Raw genomic sequence first — 23,198 nt, forward strand, 5'->3', positions numbered from 1 at the left:
ATGTGATCTGTCACCTCTTTACCTCTTTGCTGTATTGACCAATGGCTGTAAGCCTGCAACTCCCACCGTGTGAAGGTGTACAAGGCCACACGGTGCATGTAACATCCACTCAACACACATGCTGTTCTTTATGTCCGCTTTATGCCCTCCCCCTAACATCGGAAGCTGGAGCCACTGTTGGCTATCCCTATTTCCATAAAAATTGGCACTGCCCCATATATTCATTTCACACACCTGTATATACATTTCACACACCCGTATATACATTTCACACACCCATATATACATTTCACACACCTGTATATACATTTCACACACCCGTATATACATTTCACACACCTGTATTTACATTTCACACACCTGTATATACATTTCACACACCCATATATACATTTCACACACCTGTATATACATTTCACACACCCGTATATACATTTCACACACCTGTATATACATTTCACACACCCGTATATACATTTCACACACCCGTATATACATTTCACACACCTGTATATACATTTCACACACCCGTATATACATTTCACACACCCGTATATACATTTCACACACCCATATATACATTTCACACACCTGTATATACATTTCACACACCTGTATATACATTTCACACACCTGTATATACATTTCACACACCTGTATATACATTTCACACACCTGTATATACATTTCACACACCCGTATATACATTTCCCACACCCATATATACATTTCCCACACCCGTATATACATTTCACACACCTGTATATACATTTCACACACCCATATATACATTTCCCACACCCATATATACATTTCCCACACCTGTATATACATTTCCCACACCCATATATACATTTCCCACACCCATATATACATTTCACACACCTGTATATACATTTCCCACACCCATATATACATTTCACACACCCGTATATACATTTCACACACCCGTATATACATTTCACACACCTGTATATACATTTCACACACCCGTATATACATTTCACACACCTGTATATACATTTCACACACCCATATATACATTTCACACACCCGTATATACATTTCACACACCCGTATATACATTTCACACACCTGTATATACATTTCACACACCTGTATATACTTTTCACACACCTGTATATACATTGCCCACACCTGTATATACATTTCACACACCCGTATATATATCTCACACACCCGTATATACATTTCACACACCTGTATATACATTTCACACACCCGTATATACATTTCACACACCTGTATATACATTTCACACACCCATATATACATTTCACACACCCGTATATACATTTCACACACCCGTATATACATTTCACACACCTGTATATACATTTCACACACCTGTATATACTTTTCACACACCTGTATATACATTGCCCACACCTGTATATACATTTCACACACCTGTATATACATTTCACACACCCGTATATACATTTCCCACACCTGTATATACATTTCACACACCCGTATATACATTTCACACACCCGTATATACATTTCACACACCCGTATATACATTGCCCACACCTGTATATACATTTCACACACCCGTATATACATTTCACACACCCGTATATATATCTCACACACCCGTATATACATTTCACACACCCGTATATACATTTCACACACCCGTATATACATTTCACACACCCGTATATACATTTCACACACCCGTATATACATTTCACACACCCGTTGTAACGATCGGTGGGCGCAGAGAGTATCTGATTACCGGTGATCTGCAGTATCACCGGAAATACAGATATATACCAGATTATAAGTGAACTGCAGTCTCACCGATCATCCGATATACAAACTAACCTCTGATCACCCGAGTAGAGTGTAGTGTTTGGTGTAACTGTAACACTAAGAGGACAAGGCCTCAATGCAGTAAGGAGTACTGCACAGATTCCTTCCGCAGACCTGAGCTCTCCAAGACGGGAGGAGTCAGACTGATAGTAGGAAGGGATATCTGAAAGTGACCCTCAGGAGGAAGGATCGCTAACAGAGCGAGGAACCGCCTCTAACGGTAAGGTCGGTTCTCGAGGTCGGACAAGCCAGGTCGTACACACACGGACAGATAAAGTACAGGATCAGGAGGCAAAGGCAGAGTCAAAGTACAGGCAGGGTTCAGCAACGGGGTATCAGAAATATCGGGGTACAAAATCAGGCGGCAGAAGCAGAGTCAAGGAACGAGCCGGGGTTCGGCAACAGAGTATCAGAAATATCGAGGTGCAAGATCAGAGTTCAGGAGGATAGTCGAGGCAGGCAAAAGTCATAACATATAATCACAATCAAACTAGTACTTTAGCTATCAAATATCTAGCTAAGTGTAGGATTACAGCTCCAGCTGGTCCCGGCACACTTCAGGATCTGACTACGGATCTGGGTGCTCCCACGTATGTGATCGCACGCCAGACAAAGAGCAAGTGAACAACCAGCAGTATATATACTCTAGGACCTTTCCAGGACCTCCCTAATTGCTGGTCCAATGGGAGCAGTGGAATTTGTCAGCTGACCCAGCTGGTCAGCCGACACCCTTCTAACTGCTATTTAAAATCTGCCTCTGTGCTCGCGCGCGTGTAAGTCTGAATCTTGGTGGACTATCAGTCCCAGCCACACCAGTACTGTTTTGCAATGTATCTAATGCGGGGGTCGCCTCTGATGTGGATTCCGCCGTTACCAATGCGGATTCCGCCGCACTGCCCATGCGGCATGCGGCGTTTTTTCCGCGTTGTGACACCATGCTGGACGCGGAAACAGCCGCCTCACCTCGAGAGACGGCGGCTTTTCCGCGTTTCCTCACAGTACCCCCCTCCCGAGGAGTGGACTCCGGACAACTCCCACCAGGCTTCTCGGGATGTACAGCATGAAATTCCTTCACTAACTCGTCCGCATGCATGCGGTTCCTAGGTACCCATTGCCTCTCCTCAATCCCGTACCCCTTCCAATGTACGAGGTACTGTACCGAGTTCTGTACAGTACGTGAATCTATGATCTTCTCCACTTCGTACTCGGGTTGGGCATCCACCAACACGGGAGGAGGAGGAGTAGGACCTACCTGGACTGCTGGTTTAAGAAGGGACACGTGGAAGGACCTCACCCCCCGCATGCTGGTAGGAAGGTCAATGGAATAAGTAACATTATTAATCTTCTTGGTCACGGAAAATGTGCCCACAAACCTGGGACCCAGTTTGGCAGATGGCTGCTTCAGGGTCAAGTGACGTGTGGACACCCAGACTAGATCCCCTGGCCGAAACTTCCATTCCACGGACCGTCTCTTATCTGCTTGACCCTTCTGACTCTGGAACGCCTTCTGTAAATTCCCCTTAACAATTCCCGAATTGTCCCTGAGTGATCTCTGCCAATTTTCCAGTGCTGGAAATGGAGACGAGACAACTGGAAAAGGGGAAAATTTGGGTGACCTCCCTGTTACAATCTGAAATGGGGAAAACCCAGACGAGGAATTCTTTAAATTATTTTGAGCGAATTCCGCGAAGGGCAAAAATTTCACCCAGTCACTCTGCGCCTCAGAAACGTAGCATCTCAGAAATTGCTCCAGGGATTGGTTAATGCGTTCTGTCTGCCCATTGGTCTGTGGGTGGTAGCCTGACGAGAAAGACAATTTCATGCCCATTTGGTGGCAAAATGCCCTCCAGAATCCAGACACAAACTGGACTCCCCTATCAGACACGATGTCTTCCGGAATGCCATGCAGCCGGAAGATGTGAATGATAAACAATTCAGCCAGTTCTTGAGCCGAGGGGAGTCCTTTCAGGGGCACAAAATGGGCCATTTTGCTAAACCGATCGACTACCACCCAAATGACCGACATGCCTTCAGACCTGGGCAATTCCCCCACAAAATCCATGGACAAGTGGGTCCATGGCTCACTCGGGGTGGGCAAAGGCTGCAACCTTCCTACAGATGCCAGCCGGGAGGGCTTACTCCGGGCGCACACCGCACACTCCCTAACATACTCCTTGCAATCTGTTGCCAAGGAAGGCCACCAAGCACACCTGGCAATCAGATCCTGCGTTCTGGCAGCTCCAGGATGACCAGCATTCTTATGGGCGTGAAAGAGTTGCAGAACCTGTAACCGGAATGGTAGTGGTATGAACAAGACCCCTTCGGGTTTCCCTTCAGGAACCTCCTGCTGAAAGGGACCCAAGATCTCTGTCCACTCTTCCCAAGACTCCGTGGCGGCTAACACCAGTTTCTGCAGAATGATGGATTCAGGAGTGTGAGGCTGTGCTGTCTCAGGTTCGAAACACCTGGAGAGGGCATCTGCCTTGATGTTTTTGCTACCTGGAGTGTATGTGATTATAAACCTGAATCTCGTAAAAAACAAGGACCACCGGGCCTGACGAGGACTAAGCCTCTTAGCCCCCTCGATGTACTCCAAGTTCTTGTGGTCGGTGTAAACAGTGATCGTGTGCTCTGCCCCCTCCAACCAGTGGCGCCACTCCTCAAATGCCAATTTAATGGCCAGGAGCTCTCTGTTGCCTATATCGTAGTTTCTCTCCGCCGGAGAGAACCTACGGGAAAAGTACGCACAGGGGTGTAGTCTTCCCTGTAACCCTGATCGCTGAGACAGCACAGCCCCTACCCCGACCTCCGAGGCATCAACCTCAACAATGAACGGATAAGCGGTGTCGACATGTCTCAGGATTGGTGCGGAACAAAACAATTTTTTCAGACTAGAAAATGCATTCTGAGCCTCCGGAGACCAGTGGGTAGTATCTGCCCCCTTTTTTGTGAGACTGGTAAGGGGTGCAATGATCGTGGAGTACCCTTTTATAAACCTCCTATAATAATTTGCAAAACCCAGGAATCTCTGGAGGGCTTTCAGACCCACAGGTTGCGGCCATTCTAGGACAGCTGTGACTTTAGCAGGGTCCATTGACAGACCTGAGGTAGAAATCACATACCCCAGAAACGTGACGGATGTCACCTCAAAAATACACTTTTCTAACTTGGCGTAGAGTCTATTCTGTCTTAATTTGTTTAGGACAAATTTCACATGGACCCTGTGTTCAAGGAGGTTATTGGAATAAATTAATATATCATCGAGGTATACCAGTACGAATTTACCCAATACCTCCCGGAATACCTCATTGATTAGCTCCTGGAAGACGGCGGGCGCATTGCACAACCCGAAGGGCATCACTAAGTATTCGTAATGCCCGTCGGGTGTGTTAAAGGCCGTCTTCCATTCATCGCCCCTTCTAATGCGGATTAGGTTGTATGCCCCCCTCAGATCTAACTTAGAAAAGATCTTTGCAGTAGTGACCTGCGTGAATAAGTCGTCTATCAATGGTAACGGATAGCGATTCTTCACCGTGATTTTATTGAGACCTCGGTAGTCGATACAAGGTCGAAGACCCCCGTCTTTTTTCTTAACGAAAAAGAAACCGGCCCCAGCAGGTGACCGAGAGGGCCGAATAAACCCCTTGGCCAGGTTGTCACGAATGTACTCCTGCATGGCCAACTTCTCGGGACCGGACAAGTTATACAGGTGACCCCTAGGGGGCATACAACCAGCACGGAGATCAATGGGGCAATCGAACGGGCGATGAGGAGGTAATTGATCAGCAGACTTGGGACAAAAGACATCAGAAAAATCGGAATACACCTCGGGAACACCCTCCACGTACACCTTGGTCTGACCCAATGTCACCTTTCCTAGACACTGTTGGTGACAACGATCAGACCATCTGGTTACCTGACCTGTGGCCCAGTCGATTTGTGGAGAGTGGGCCTGTAACCAAGGCATGCCTAAGATAATAGTGGAGGTTGACATGTTCAAAACGAAAAACTGTAGCTGTTCCCCATGCAATACCCCTATCGTGACCCTCACCTGCGGAGTCTGAGACAGGGGACGATCCCGTTGCAGCGGGGAATCGTCTACTGCCGTGACCTGAATGGGGGGACTTACTGGAGTGAGAGGAATACCCAACTCCCGAGCAAATTCAAGGTTCATAAAATTGGCCGCTGAGCCAGAGTCAATAAAAGCTTCAGTGTCCACAGACTTATCCTCCCACGTAATAGTACAGGGGAGAAGTAACTTCTTCTCTTTTTGGGGTGAGAATGAAGTGCCTAGGGTGTCACCCCCCACTACTCCTAGGCAGACCCGTTTCCCGACTTGTTAGGGCAGTTTCGCACCCTGTGCCCTGCTTCTGCACAATACAGGCACAGTTGTTCTGTTATTCTCCGCCTACGTTCCACCTGGGTCAATCTTGATCGACCAATTTGCATGGGTTCGGGTGGTGGTGAGGCTGGAGAGGGTGACACCGGTGGAGATGCCGTTACTGCGGGTGTACCAGAAGGTGCCACATACGAAGTCACCCTGACCCGGTGACTGCCCCTAGTCTGCCTCTGATGGCGTAGTCGACGATCGACTCTGATGGCCGATGATATGGCCTCATCGACTGTTGCGGGCTCGGGTAAGGTTAGCATCAAATCAGAGACCTCCTCCGACAACCCAGATAGAAAATAATCCATCAGAGCAAAATTGTCGAATCTGGCGGTAACAGACCACCTACGAAATTCTGCTGCGTAATCCTCGACCGACCCTCTGCCTTGCCGCAAAAGTTTGAGCTTCCGCTCTGAAGTTGCCGCAAGGTCAGGGTCGTCGTATATTACGGCCATAGCCTTAAAAAATTCCTCGACTGAGGTCAGAGCTAAACTAGTGGGGGACAGGTTGTATGCCCAGGACTGGGAATCACCAGTTAACAGTGTTTTAATGAAAATGACCCGTTGGGTCTCAGTCCCCGAGGATCGGGGTCTTAACTCGAAGTATGACAAAACTCTACTCTTGAAATTCCGGAAGTCAGACTTGTGGCCGGAAAATTTATCAGGTACAGGCATACGTATGTCATCACTAGGAGGGGATCGCACTGAATCAACTGACGTCTGGAGGGTTTGCACAGAGCCTGAAAGGGCATCAATCAAAGCTCTGTGCTGGCCCAGTGCTTGATGAAGGTTATCCACCGAAGTGGCAAGCATACCCAGACGACCAGTGTTTGCGTCCATTTTGTTTTTTGGTCTGGCGTTCTGTAACGATCGGTGGGCGCAGAGAGTATCTGATTACAGGTGATCTGCAGTATCACCGGAAATACAGATATATACCAGATTATAAGTGAACTGCAGTCTCACCGATAATCCGATATACAAACTAACCTCTGATCACCCGAGTAGAGTGTAGTGTTTGGTGTAACTGTAACACTAAGAGGACAAGGCCTCAATGCAGTAAGGAGTACTGCACAGATTCCTTCCGCAGACCTGAGCTCTCCAAGACGGGAGGAGTCAGACTGATAGTAGGAAGGGATATCTGAAAGTGACCCTCAGGAGGAAGGATCGCTAACAGAGCGAGGAACCGCCTCTAACGGTAAGGTCGGTTCTCGAGGTCGGACAAGCCAGGTCGTACACACACGGACAGATAAAGTACAGGATCAGGAGGCAAAGGCAGAGTCAAAGTACAGGCAGGGTTCAGCAACGGGGTATCAGAAATATCGGGGTACAAAATCAGGCGGCAGAAGCAGAGTCAAGGAACGAGCCGGGGTTCGGCAACAGAGTATCAGAAATATCGAGGTGCAAGATCAGAGTTCAGGAGGATAGTCGAGGCAGGCAAAAGTCATAACATATAATCACAATCAAACTAGTACTTTAGATATCAAATATCTAGCTAAGTGTAGGATTACAGCTCCAGCTGGTCCCGTCACACTTCAGGATCTGACTACGGATCTGGGTGCTCCCACATGTGTGATCGCACGCCAGACAAAGAGCAAGTGAACAACCAGCAGTATATATACTCTAGGACCTTTCCAGGACCTCCCTAATTGCTGGTCCAATGGGAGCAGTGGAATTTGTCAGCTGACCCAGCTGGTCAGCCGACACCCTTCTAACTGCTATTTAAACTCTGCCTCTGTGCTCGCGCGCGTGTAAGTCTGAATCTTGGTGGACTATCAGTCCCAGCCACACCAGTACTGTTTTGCAATGTATCTAATGCGGGGGTCGCCTCTGATGTGGATTCCGCCGTTACCAATGCGGATTCCGCCGCACTGCCCATGCGGCATGCGGCATTTTTTCCGCGTTGTGACGCCATGCTGGACGCGGAAACAGCCGCCTCACCTCGGGAGACGGCGGCTTTTCCGCGTTTCCTCACACCCGTAAATACATTTCACACACCTGTATATACATTTCACACACCCGTATATACATTTCACACACCTGTATATACATTTCACACACCTGTATATACATTTCACACACCTGTATATACATTTCACACACCTGTATATACATTTCACACACCTGTATATACATTGCCCACACCTGTATATACATTTCACACACCCGTATATACATTTCACACACCCGTATATACATTTCACACACCTGTATATACATTTCACACACTCATATATACATTTCACACACCCGTAAATACATTTCACACACCTGTATATACATTTCACACATCCATATATACATTTCACACACCTGTATATACATTTCACACACCCGAATATACATTTCACACACCTGTATATACATTTCACACACCTGTATATACATTTCACACACCTGTATATACATTGCCCACACCCGTATATACATTTCACACACCCGTATATACATTTCACACACCCGTATATACATTTCACACACCTGTATATACATTTCACACACCCATATATACATTTCACACACCCGTAAATACATTTCACACACCTGTATATACATTTCACACATCCATATATACATTTCACACACCTGTATATACATTTCACACACCCGTATATACATTTCACACACCTGTATATACATTTTACACACCTGTATATACATTTCACACACCTGTATATACATTTCACACACCTGTATATACATTGCCCACACCTGTATATACATTTCCCACACCTGTATATACATTTCACACACCCGTATATACATTGCCCACACCTGTATATACATTTCACACACCCGTATATACATTGCCCACACCTGTATATACATTTCACTCACCTGTATATACATTTCACACACCTGTATATACATTTCACACACCTGTATATACATTGCCCACACCTGTATATACATTTCCCACACCTGTATATACATTTCCCACACCTGTATATACATTTCACACACCCGTATATACATTTCACACACCCGTATATACATTTCACACACCTGTATATACATTTCACACACCCATATATACATTTCACACACCCGTATATACATTTCACACACCCGTATATACATTTCACACACCCGTATATACATTTCACACAACCGTATATACATTTCACACTCCTGTATATACATTTCACACACCTGTATATACATTTCACACACCTGTATATACATTGCCCACACCCGTATATACATTTCCCACACCCGTATATACATTTCACACACCCGTATATACATTTCACACACCCGTATATACATTTCACACACCCGTATATACATTGCCCACACCTGTATATACATTTCACACACCCGTATATACATTTCACACACCCGTATATACATTTCACACACCCGTATATACATTTCACACACCTGTATATACATTTCACACACCCGTATATACATTTCACACACCTGTATATACATTTCACACATCCATATATACATTTCACACACCTGTATATACATTTCACACACCCGTATATACATTTCACACACCTGTATATACATTTCACACACCTGTATATACATTTCACACACCTGTATATACATTTCACACACCTGTATATACATTGCCCACACCTGTATATACATTTCCCACACCTGTATATACATTTCACACACCCGTATATACATTGTCCACACCTGTATATACATTTCACACACCCGTATATACATTGCCCACACCTGTATATACATTTCACACACCTGTATATACATTTCACACACCTGTATATACATTTCACACACCTGTATATACATTTCACACACCTGTATATACATTTCACACACCTGTATATACATTGCCCACACCTGTATATACATTTCCCACACCTGTATATACATTTCCCACACCTGTATATACATTTCCCACACCTGTATATACATTTCACACACCCGTATATACATTTCACACACCCGTATATACATTTCACACACCCGTATATACATTTCACACACCCGTATATACATTGCCCACACCTGTATATACATTTCACACATCCATATATACATTTCACACACCTGTATATACATTTCACACACCCGTATATACATTTCACACACCTGTATATACATTTCACACACCTGTATATACATTTCACACACCTGTATATACATTTCACACACCCATATATACATTTCCCACACCCATATATACATTTCACACACCTGTATATACATTTCACACACCCATATATACATTTCCCACACCCGTATATACATTTCACATACCTGTATATACATTTTCCACACCCGTATATACATTTCCCACACCTGTATATACATTTCACACACCTGTATATACATTTCACACACCCGTATATACATTTCACACACCTGTATATACATTTCACACACCTGTATATACATTTAACACACCCGTATATACATTTCACACACCTCTATATACATTTCACACACCTCTATATACATTTCACACACATGTATATACATTTCACACACCTGTATATACATTTCACACACCCGTATATACATTTCACACACCCATATATACATGTCACACATCCATATATACATTTCCCACACCTGTATATACATTTCACACACCTGTATATACATTTCACACACCTGTATATACATTTCACACACCTGTATATACATTGCCCACACCTGTATATACATTTCACACACCCGTATATACATTTCACACACCCGTATATACATTTCACACACCTGTATATACATTTCACACACCCATATATACATTTCACACACCCGTAAATACATTTCACACACCTGTATATACATTTCACACATCCATATATACATTTCACACACCTGTATATACATTTCACACACCCGTATATACATTTCACACACCTGTATATACATTTCACACACCCATATATACATTTCACACACCCGTAAATACATTTCACACACCTGTATATACATTTCACACATCCATATATACATTTCACACACCTGTATATACATTTCACACACCCGTATATACATTTCACACACCTGTATATACATTTTACACACCTGTATATACATTTCACACACCTGTATATACATTTCACACACCTGTATATACATTGCCCACACCTGTATATACATTTCCCACACCTGTATATACATTTCACACACCCGTATATACATTGCACACACCTGTATATACATTTCACACACCCGTATATACATTGCCCACACCTGTATATACATTTCACACACCTGTATATACATTTCACACACCTGTATATACATTTCACACACCTGTATATACATTGCCCACACCTGTATATACATTTCCCACACCTGTATATACATTTCCCACACCTGTATATTACATTTCACACACCCGTATATACATTTCACACACCCGTATATACATTTCACACACCTGTATATACATTTCACACACCCATATATACATTTCACACACCCGTATATACATTTCACACACCCGTATATACATTTCACACACCCGTATATACATTTCACACACCCGTATATACATTTCACACACCCGTATATACATTTCACACACCTGTATATACATTTCACACATCCATATATACATTTCACACACCTGTATATACATTTCACACACCCGTATATACATTTCACACACCTGTATATACATTTCACACACCTGTATATACATTTCACACACCTGTATATACATTTCACACACCTGTATATACATTGCCCACACCTGTATATACATTTCCCACACCTGTATATACATTTCACACACCCGTATATACATTGTCCACACCTGTATATACATTTCACACACCCGTATATACATTGCCCACACCTGTATATACATTTCACACACCTGTATATACATTTCACACACCTGTATATACATTTCACACACCTGTATATACATTTCACACACCTGTATATACATTTCACACACCTGTATATACATTGCCCACACCTGTATATACATTTCACACATCCATATATACATTTCACACACCTGTATATACATTTCACACACCCGTATATACATTTCACACACCTGTATATACATTTCACACACCTGTATATACATTTCACACACCTGTATATACATTTCACACACCCATATATACATTTCCCACACCCATATATACATTTCACACACCTGTATATACATTTCACACACCCATATATACATTTCCCACACCCGTATATACATTTCACATACCTGTATATACATTTTCCACACCCGTATATACATTTCCCACACCTGTATATACATTTCACACACCTGTATATACATTTCACACACCCGTATATACATTTCACACACCTGTATATACATTTCACACACCTGTATATACATTTAACACACCCGTATATACATTTCACACACCTCTATATACATTTCACACACCTCTATATACATTTCACACACATGTATATACATTTCACACACCTGTATATACATTTCACACACCCGTATATACATTTCACACACCCATATATACATGTCACACATCCATATATACATTTCCCACACCTGTATATACATTTCACACACCTGTATATACATTTCACACACCTGTATATACATTTCACACACCTGTATATACATTGCCCACACCTGTATATACATTTCACACACCCGTATATACATTTCACACATCCATATATACATTTCCCACACCTGTATATACATTTCACACACCTGTATATACATTTCACACACCTGTACATACATTTCACACACCTGTATATACATTGCCCACACCTGTATATACATTTCACACACCCGTATATACATTTCACACACCCGTATATACATTTCACACACCTGTATATACATTTCACACATCCATATATACATTTCACACACCTGTATATACATTTCACACACCCGTATATACATTTCACACACCTGTATATACATTTTACACACCTGTATATACATTTCACACACCTGTATATACAATTCACACACCTGTATATACATTGCCCACACCTGTATATACATTTCCCACACCTGTATATACATTTCACACACCCGTATATACATTGCACACACCTGTATATACATTTCACACACCCGTATATACATTGCCCACACCTGTATATACATTTCACACACCTGTATATACATTTCACACACCTGTATATACATTGCCCACACCTGTATATACATTTCCCACACCTGTATATACATTTCCCACACCTGTATATTACATTTCACACACCCGTATATACATTTCACACACCCGTATATACATTTCACACACCTGTATATACATTTCACACACCCATATATACATTTCACACACCCGTATATACATTTCACACACCCGTATATACATTTCACACACCCGTATATACATTTCACACAACCGTATATACATTTCACACACCTGTATATACATTTCACACACCTGTATATACATTTCACACACCCGTATATACATTGCCCACACCCGTATATACATTTCCCACACCCGTATATACATTTCACACACCCGTATATACATTTCACACACCCGTATATACATTTCACACACCCGTATATACATTGCCCACACCCGTATATACATTTCACACACCCGTATATACATTTCACACACCCGTATATACATTTCACACACCCGTATATACATTTCACACACCCGTATATACATTTCACACACCCGTATATACATTTCACACACCTGTATATACATTTCACACATCCATATATACATTTCACACACCTGTATATACATTTCACACACCCGTATATACATTTCACACACCTGTATATACATTTCACACACCTGTATATACATTTCACACACCTGTATATACATTTCACACACCTGTATATACATTGCCCACACCTGTATATACATTTCCCACACCTGTATATACATTTCACACACCCGTATATACATTGTCCACACCTGTATATACATTTCACACACCCGTATATACATTGCCCACACCTGTATATTCATTTCACACACCTGTATATACATTTCACACACCTGTATATACATTTCACACACCTGTATATACATTTCACACACCTGTATATACATTTCACACACCTGTATATACATTGCCCACACCTGTATATACATTTCCCACACCTGTATATACATTTCCCACACCTGTATATACATTTCACACACCCGTATATACATTTCACACACCCGTATATACATTTCACACACCCGTATATACATTTCACACACCCGCATATACATTGCCCACACCTGTATATACATTTCACACACCCATATATACATTTCACACACCTGTATATACATTTCACACACCCGCATATACATTTCACACACCCGTATATACATTGCCCACACCTGTATATACATTTCCCACACCTGTATATACATTTCACACACCCGTATATACATTTCACACACCCGTATATACATTTCACACACCTGTATATACATTTCACACACCCATATATACATTTCACACACCTGTATATACATTTCACACACCTGTATATACATTTCACACACCTGTATATACATTGCCCACACCTGTATATACATTTTACACACCTGTATATACATTTCACACACCTGTATATACATTTCACACACCCGTATATACATTTTACACACCCGTATATACATTGCCCACACCTGTATATACATTTCCCACACCTGTATATACATTTCACACACCCGTATATACATTTCACACACCCGTATATACATTTCACACACCCGTATATACATTGCCCACACCTGTATATACATTTCACACACCCGTATATACATTTCACACACCTGTATATACATTTCACACACCTGTATATACATTTCACACACCTGTATATACATTGCCCACACCTGTATATACATTTCACACACCTGTATATACATTTCACACACCTGTATATACATTTCACACATCCGTATATACATTTCACACACCCGTATATACATTTCACACACCGGTATATACATTGCCCACACCTGTATATACATTTTACACACCCGTATATACATTTCACACACCTGTATATACATTTCACACACCCGTATATACATTTCACACACCTGTATATACATTTCCCACACCTGTATATACATTTCACACACCCGTATATACATTTCACACACCCATATATACATTTCCCACACCTGTATATACATTTCCCACACCCGTATATACATTTCACACACCTGTATATACATTTCACACACCCGTATATACATTTCACACACCCATATATACATTTCCCACACCCGTATATACATTTCACACACCCATATATACATTTCCCACACCCGTATATACATTTCACACACCCATATATACATTTCACACACCTGTATATACATTTCACACACCTGTATATACATTTCACACACCTGTATATACATTTCACACACCCGTATATACATTTCACACACCCGTATATACATTGCCCACACCTGTATATACATTTCACACACTTGTATATACATTTCACACACTTGTATATACATTTCACACACCTGTATATACGTTTCACACACCCGTATATACATTTCCCACACCTGTATATACATTTCACACACCTGTATATACATTTCACACACCAAACCCATATATAGATTCACATACCTGTATATACATTTTCCACACCCATATACACATTTCCCACACCTGTATATACATTTCATAAACCTGCTTATACATTTCTCACACCCATATATACATTTCACACACCCGTATATACATTTTGCAAACCTGTATATACATTTCACACACCCGTATATACATTTCACACACCTGTATATACATTTTCCACACCCATATATACATTTCCCACACCTGTATATATATTTCACACACCTGTATATACATTTCACACATCCATATATACATTTCACACACCTGTATATACATTTCACACATCCATATATACATTTCACACACCTGTATATACATTTCACACATCTATATATACATTTCACACACCTGTATATACATTTCACACACCTGTATATACATTTCACACACCCGTATATACATTTCACACACCTGTATGTACATTTCACACACCTGTATATACATTTCACACACCCGTATATACATTTCACACACCCGTATATACATTTCACACACCCGTATATACATTTCACACACCCGTATATACATTTCACACACCCGTATATACATTTCACACACCTGTATATACATTTCACACATCCATATATACATTTCACACACCTGTATATACATTTCACACACCCGTATATACATTTCACACACCTGTATATACATTTCACACACCTGTATATACATTTCACACACCTGTATATACATTTCACACACCTGTATATACATTGCCCACACCTGTATATACATTTCCCACACCTGTATATACATTTCACACACCCGTATATACATTGTCCACACCTGTATATACATTTCACACACCCGTATATACATTGCCCACACCTGTATATACATTTCACACACCTGTATATACATTTCACACACCTGTATATACATTTCACACACCTGTATATACATTTCACACACCTGTATATACATTTCACACACCTGTATATACATTGCCCACACCTGTATATACATTTCACACATCCATATATACATTTCACACACCTGTATATACATTTCACACACCCGTATATACATTTCACACACCTGTATATACATTTCACACACCTGTATATACATTTCACACACCTGTATATACATTTCACACACCCATATATACATTTCCCACACCCATATATACATTTCACACACCTGTATATACATTTCACACACCCATATATACATTTCCCACACCCGTATATACATTTCACATACCTGTATATACATTTTCCACACCCGTATATACATTTCCCACACCTGTATATACATTTCACACACCTGTATATACATTTCACACACCCGTATATACATTTCACACACCTGTATATACATTTCACACACCTGTATATACATTTAACACACCCGTATATACATTTCACACACCTCTATATACATTTCACACACCTCTATATACATTTCACACACATGTATATACATTTCACACACCTGTATATACATTTCACACACCCGTATATACATTTCACACACCCATATATACATGTCACACATCCATATATACATTTCCCACACCTGTATATACATTTCACACACCTGTATATACATTTCACACACCTGTATATACATTTCACACACCTGTATATACATTGCCCACACCTGTATATACATTTCACACACCCGTATATACATTTCACACATCCATATATACATTTCCCACACCTGTATATACATTTCACACACCTGTATATACATTTCACACACCTGTACATACATTTCACACACCTGTATATACATTGCCCACACCTGTATATACATTTCACACACCCGTATATACATTTCACACACCCGTATATACATTTCACACACCTGTATATACATTTCACACATCCATATATACATTTCACACACCTGTATATACATTTCACACACCCGTATATACATTTCACACACCTGTATATACATTTTACACACCTGTATATACATTTCACACACCTGTATATACAATTCACACACCTGTATATACATTGCCCACACCTGTATATACATTTCCCACACCTGTATATACATTTCACACACCCGTATATACATTGCACACACCTGTATATACATTTCACACACCCGTATATACATTGCCCACACCTGTATATACATTTCACACACCTGTATATACATTTCACACACCTGTATATACATTGCCCACACCTGTATATACATTTCCCACACCTGTATATACATTTCCCACACCTGTATATTACATTTCACACACCCGTATATACATTTCACACACCCGTATATACATTTCACACACCTGTATATACATTTCACACACCCATATATACATTTCACACACCCGTATATACATTTCACACACCCGTATATACATTTCACACACCCGTATATACATTTCACACAACCGTATATACATTTCACACACCTGTATATACATTTCACACACCTGTATATACATTTCACACACCCGTATATACATTGCCCACACCCGTATATACATTTCCCACACCCGTATATACATTTCACACACCCGTATATACATTTCACACACCCGTATATACATTTCACACACCCGTATATACATTGCCCACACCCGTATATACATTTCACACACCCGTATATACATTTCACACACCCGTATATACATTTCACACACCCGTATATACATTTCACACACCCGTATATACATTTCACACACCCGTATATACATTTCACACACCTGTATATACATTTCACACATCCATATATACATTTCACACACCTGTATATACATTTCACACACCCGTATATACATTTCACACACCTGTATATACATTTCACACACCTGTATATACATTTCACACACCTGTATATACATTTCACACACCTGTATATACATTGCCCACACCTGTATATACATTTCCCACACCTGTATATACATTTCACACACCCGTATATACATTGTCCACACCTGTATATACATTTCACACACCCGTATATACATTGCCCACACCTGTATATTCATTTCACACACCTGTATATACATTTCACACACCTGTATATACATTTCACACACCTGTATATACATTTCACACACCTGTATATACATTTCACACACCTGTATATACATTGCCCACACCTGTATATACATTTCCCACACCTGTATATACATTTCCCACACCTGTATATACATTTCACACACCCGTATATACATTTCACACACCCGTATATACATTTCACACACCCGTATATACATTTCACACACCCGCATATACATTGCCCACACCTGTATATACATTTCACACACCCATATATACATTTCACACACCTGTATATACATTTCACACACCCGCATATACATTTCACACACCCGTATATACATTGCCCACACCTGTATATACATTTCCCACACCTGTATATACATTTCACACACCCGTATATACATTTCACACACCCGTATATACATTTCACACACCTGTATATACATTTCACACACCCATATATACATTTCACACACCTGTATATACATTTCACACACCTGTATATACATTTCACACACCTGTATATACATTGCCCACACCTGTATATACATTTTACACACCTGTATATACATTTCACACACCTGTATATACATTTCACACACCCGTATATACATTTTACACACCCGTATATACATTGCCCACACCTGTATATACATTTCCCACACCTGTATATACATTTCACACACCCGTATATACATTTCACACACCCGTATATACATTTCACACACCCGTATATACATTGCCCACACCTGTATATACATTTCACACACCCGTATATACATTTCACACACCTGTATATACATTTCACACACCTGTATATACATTTCACACACCTGTATATACATTGCCCACACCTGTATATACATTTCACACACCTGTATATACATTTCACACACCTGTATATACATTTCACACATCCGTATATACATTTCACACACCCGTATATACATTTCACACACCGGTATATACATTGCCCACACCTGTATATACATTTCACACACCCGTATATACATTTCACACACCTGTATATACATTTCACACACCCGTATATACATTTCACACACCTGTATATACATTTCCCACACCTGTATATACATTTCACACACCCGTATATACATTTCACACACCCATATATACATTTCCCACACCTGTATATACATTTCCCACACCCGTATATACATTTCACACACCTGTATATACATTTCACACACCCGTATATACATTTCACACACCCATATATACATTTCCCACACCCGTATATACATTTCACACACCCATATATACATTTCCCACACCCGTATATACATTTCACACACCCATATATACATTTCACACACCTGTATATACATTTCACACACCTGTATATACATTTCACACACCTGTATATACATTTCACACACCCGTATATACATTTCACACACCCGTATATACATTGCCCACACCTGTATATACATTTCACACACTTGTATATACATTTCACACACTTGTATATACATTTCACACACCTGTATATACGTTTCACACACCCGTATATACATTTCCCACACCTGTATATACATTTCACACACCTGTATATACATTTCACACACCAAACCCATATATAGATTCACATACCTGTATATACATTTTCCACACCCATATACACATTTCCCACACCTGTATATACATTTCATAAACCTGCTTATACATTTCTCACACCCATATATACATTTCACACACCCGTATATACATTTTGCAAACCTGTATATACATTTCACACACCCGTATATACATTTCACACACCTGTATATACATTTTCCACACCCATATATACATTTCCCACACCTGTATATATATTTCACACACCTGTATATACATTTCACACATCCATATATACATTTCACACACCTGTATATACATTTCACACATCCATATATACATTTCACACACCTGTATATACATTTCACACATCTATATATACATTTCACACACCTGTATATACATTTCACACACCTGTATATACATTTCACACACCCGTATATACATTTCACACACCTGTATGTACATTTCACACACCCATGTATACATTTCACACACCTGTATATACATTTCCCAGACCTGTATATACATTTCCCAGTGCTCTTCAATTTATTTATTAATGACCTAGTAGATGCAGTAGTGAGCAATGTTGCTATTTTTGCAGATGATACAAAATTGTGCAGAATCATCAACTCTCAGGAAGATAGTGTCATATTGCAACAGGATCTGGATAGGATGGCTATATGGGCACATACATGGCAGATGAAATTCAATGTTGACAAATGTAAAGTCATGCATTTTGGACGTACTAATGGTCTAGTACCATACAAAATAAATGGGATACAGTTGGGGACATCAAACTTGGAGAAGGACTTAGGAGTACTAATTGACAACAAGTTAAATAATCGTACTCAATGCCAAGCCGCTGCAGCTAAAGCGAACAAAATTTTGGGATGCATTAAAAGGGAAATAAAAACTCGAGATGCTAGCATAATATTGCCCCTGTTTAACTCTCTAGTAAAGGCCACATCTGGAATATGGGATTCAGTTCTGGGCACCACATTACAAAAAAGATATTGCAGTTTTAGAGCAGGTGCAGAGACGAGCAACAAAATTGATGCGTGGGATGGAAGGTCTCACTTACCAAGAAAGGTTAGATAAACTGGGTTTATTTAGTCTAGAGAAAAGACGCCTTAGAGGAGATCTAATCAACATGTATAAATACATCAGAGGGCAATATAATACCTTGGCGGATGAGCTTTTTGTCCCTAGGCCTTCTCAAAGGACTAGTGTAAGAAAACGCAGAAGAGCCGCCACCATGAGCCAGCGGCAGGCGGCTCTTTCCGCGCACAGTGGCCACACACACGGAGAGGCAGCCGCCTCCTCTCAGCATGAGGTGGCTGTCTCCGTGCAGAAGGTTGCGGACGCGGCGGTTAGCGCGCATACCCCTGCTGCAGAGATGCAGAGCAGGGCTGCTGTGGCTGGGACTCGTAGTCCTTCTAGTTTCAGAGTGATGCGCGCACTCAGGCAGGGAATTTATGGCAGCCAGAAAGGAGTCAGCTGACTCTGGCCCCACTCGTCATTGGTCCAGCACTTAGGGAGGTCCTGGGGGGACACCAGTGTATATATACTGCTGCCTGGTCATTTCTCTGGTGTCTGGCGTTGCGATCACATATGTGGGAGCACCCAGATCCGTAGTCAGATCCGCAAGTGTGCCCGGACCAGCTGGAGCTGTAATCCTACACTTAGCTAGATTCTGTTGATAGCTAAAGTACTAATTTGATTGTGATTATCTGTTATTACCTATTGCCTGCTTGACCATTCTCCTGAACTCTGATCTTGTACCTCAATATTTCTGATACTCTGTTGCCGAACCCCGGCTCGTTTCTAGACTCTGTCTCTGCCTCCTGATTTTGTACCTCGATGTATCTGACACCCCGTTGCCGAAACCCTGTCTGTACTTTGACTCCGCCTTTGCCTCCTGATCTTGTACTTTATCTGCCCGTGTGTGTACGACTTGGATTGTCCTACCTCGAGAACCGACCTTGCTGTTAGAGGCGGTTCCTCGCACTGTTAGTGACCCTTCCTCTTGAGGGTTACTTTCAGAATATTCTTCCTACTGTCAGCCTGACTCCTCCCGTCTTGGAGAGCTCAGGTTTGCGGAAGGAATCTGTGCAGTACTCCTTGCTGTACTGAGGCCTAGTCCTCTTAGTGTTACTGTCACACCAAATCACTACACTCTACTCAGGTGAACAGAGGTTAGCTAGTATATCGGATTATCGGTGATACTGCAGATCACTTATAATCTGGTATACATCTGTATTCCCCGTGATACTGCAGATCACCGGTAATCAGATCCTCTCTGTGCTTCACCGATCGTTACAGAACGCCAGACCAATAAACAGATGGACGCACGCACTGACCCTCTAACTGTGCTTGCCGCTTCGGTGGATAGCATTCATCAAGCACTGGGCCAGCACAAAGCTTTGATTGATGCCCTTTCAGGCTCTGTGCGAACCCTCCAAACGTCAGTTGATTCAGTGCGATCCCCTCCTAGTGATGACATACGTATGCCTGTACCCGACAAATTTTCCGGCCACAAGTCTGACTTCCAGAATTTCAAGAGTAGAGTGTTATCATACTTCGAGTTGAGACCCCGATCCTCGGGGACTGAGACCCAACGGGTCATTTTCATTAAAACACTGTTAACTGGTGATTCCCAGTCCTGGGCATACAACCTGCCTCCCACAGATACAGCTCCTCTGTAGAGGAATTTTTTAAGGCTATGGCCGTAATATACGAGGACCCTGACCTTGCGGCAACCTCTGAGCGGAAGCTCAAACTTTTACGCAAGGCAGAGGGTCGGTCGAGGATTATGCGGCAGAATTTCGTAGGTGGTCT

At 41.3% G+C, this 23,198-nt stretch overlaps 1 protein-coding gene across 2 annotated transcripts in view; it reads left to right on the forward strand.

Moving 5' to 3' along the window:
* The window catches only part of LOC137545331 (aldehyde dehydrogenase family 3 member B1-like), a 469,940-nt gene that overhangs the window by 363,714 nt on the left and 83,028 nt on the right, over nt 1-23,198 (forward strand). The window lies entirely within an intron of this gene.

This window comes from Hyperolius riggenbachi, chromosome 2 (assembly GCF_040937935.1).
Source record: "Hyperolius riggenbachi isolate aHypRig1 chromosome 2, aHypRig1.pri, whole genome shotgun sequence".
NCBI classification, from domain to species: Eukaryota; Metazoa; Chordata; class Amphibia; order Anura; family Hyperoliidae; genus Hyperolius; species Hyperolius riggenbachi.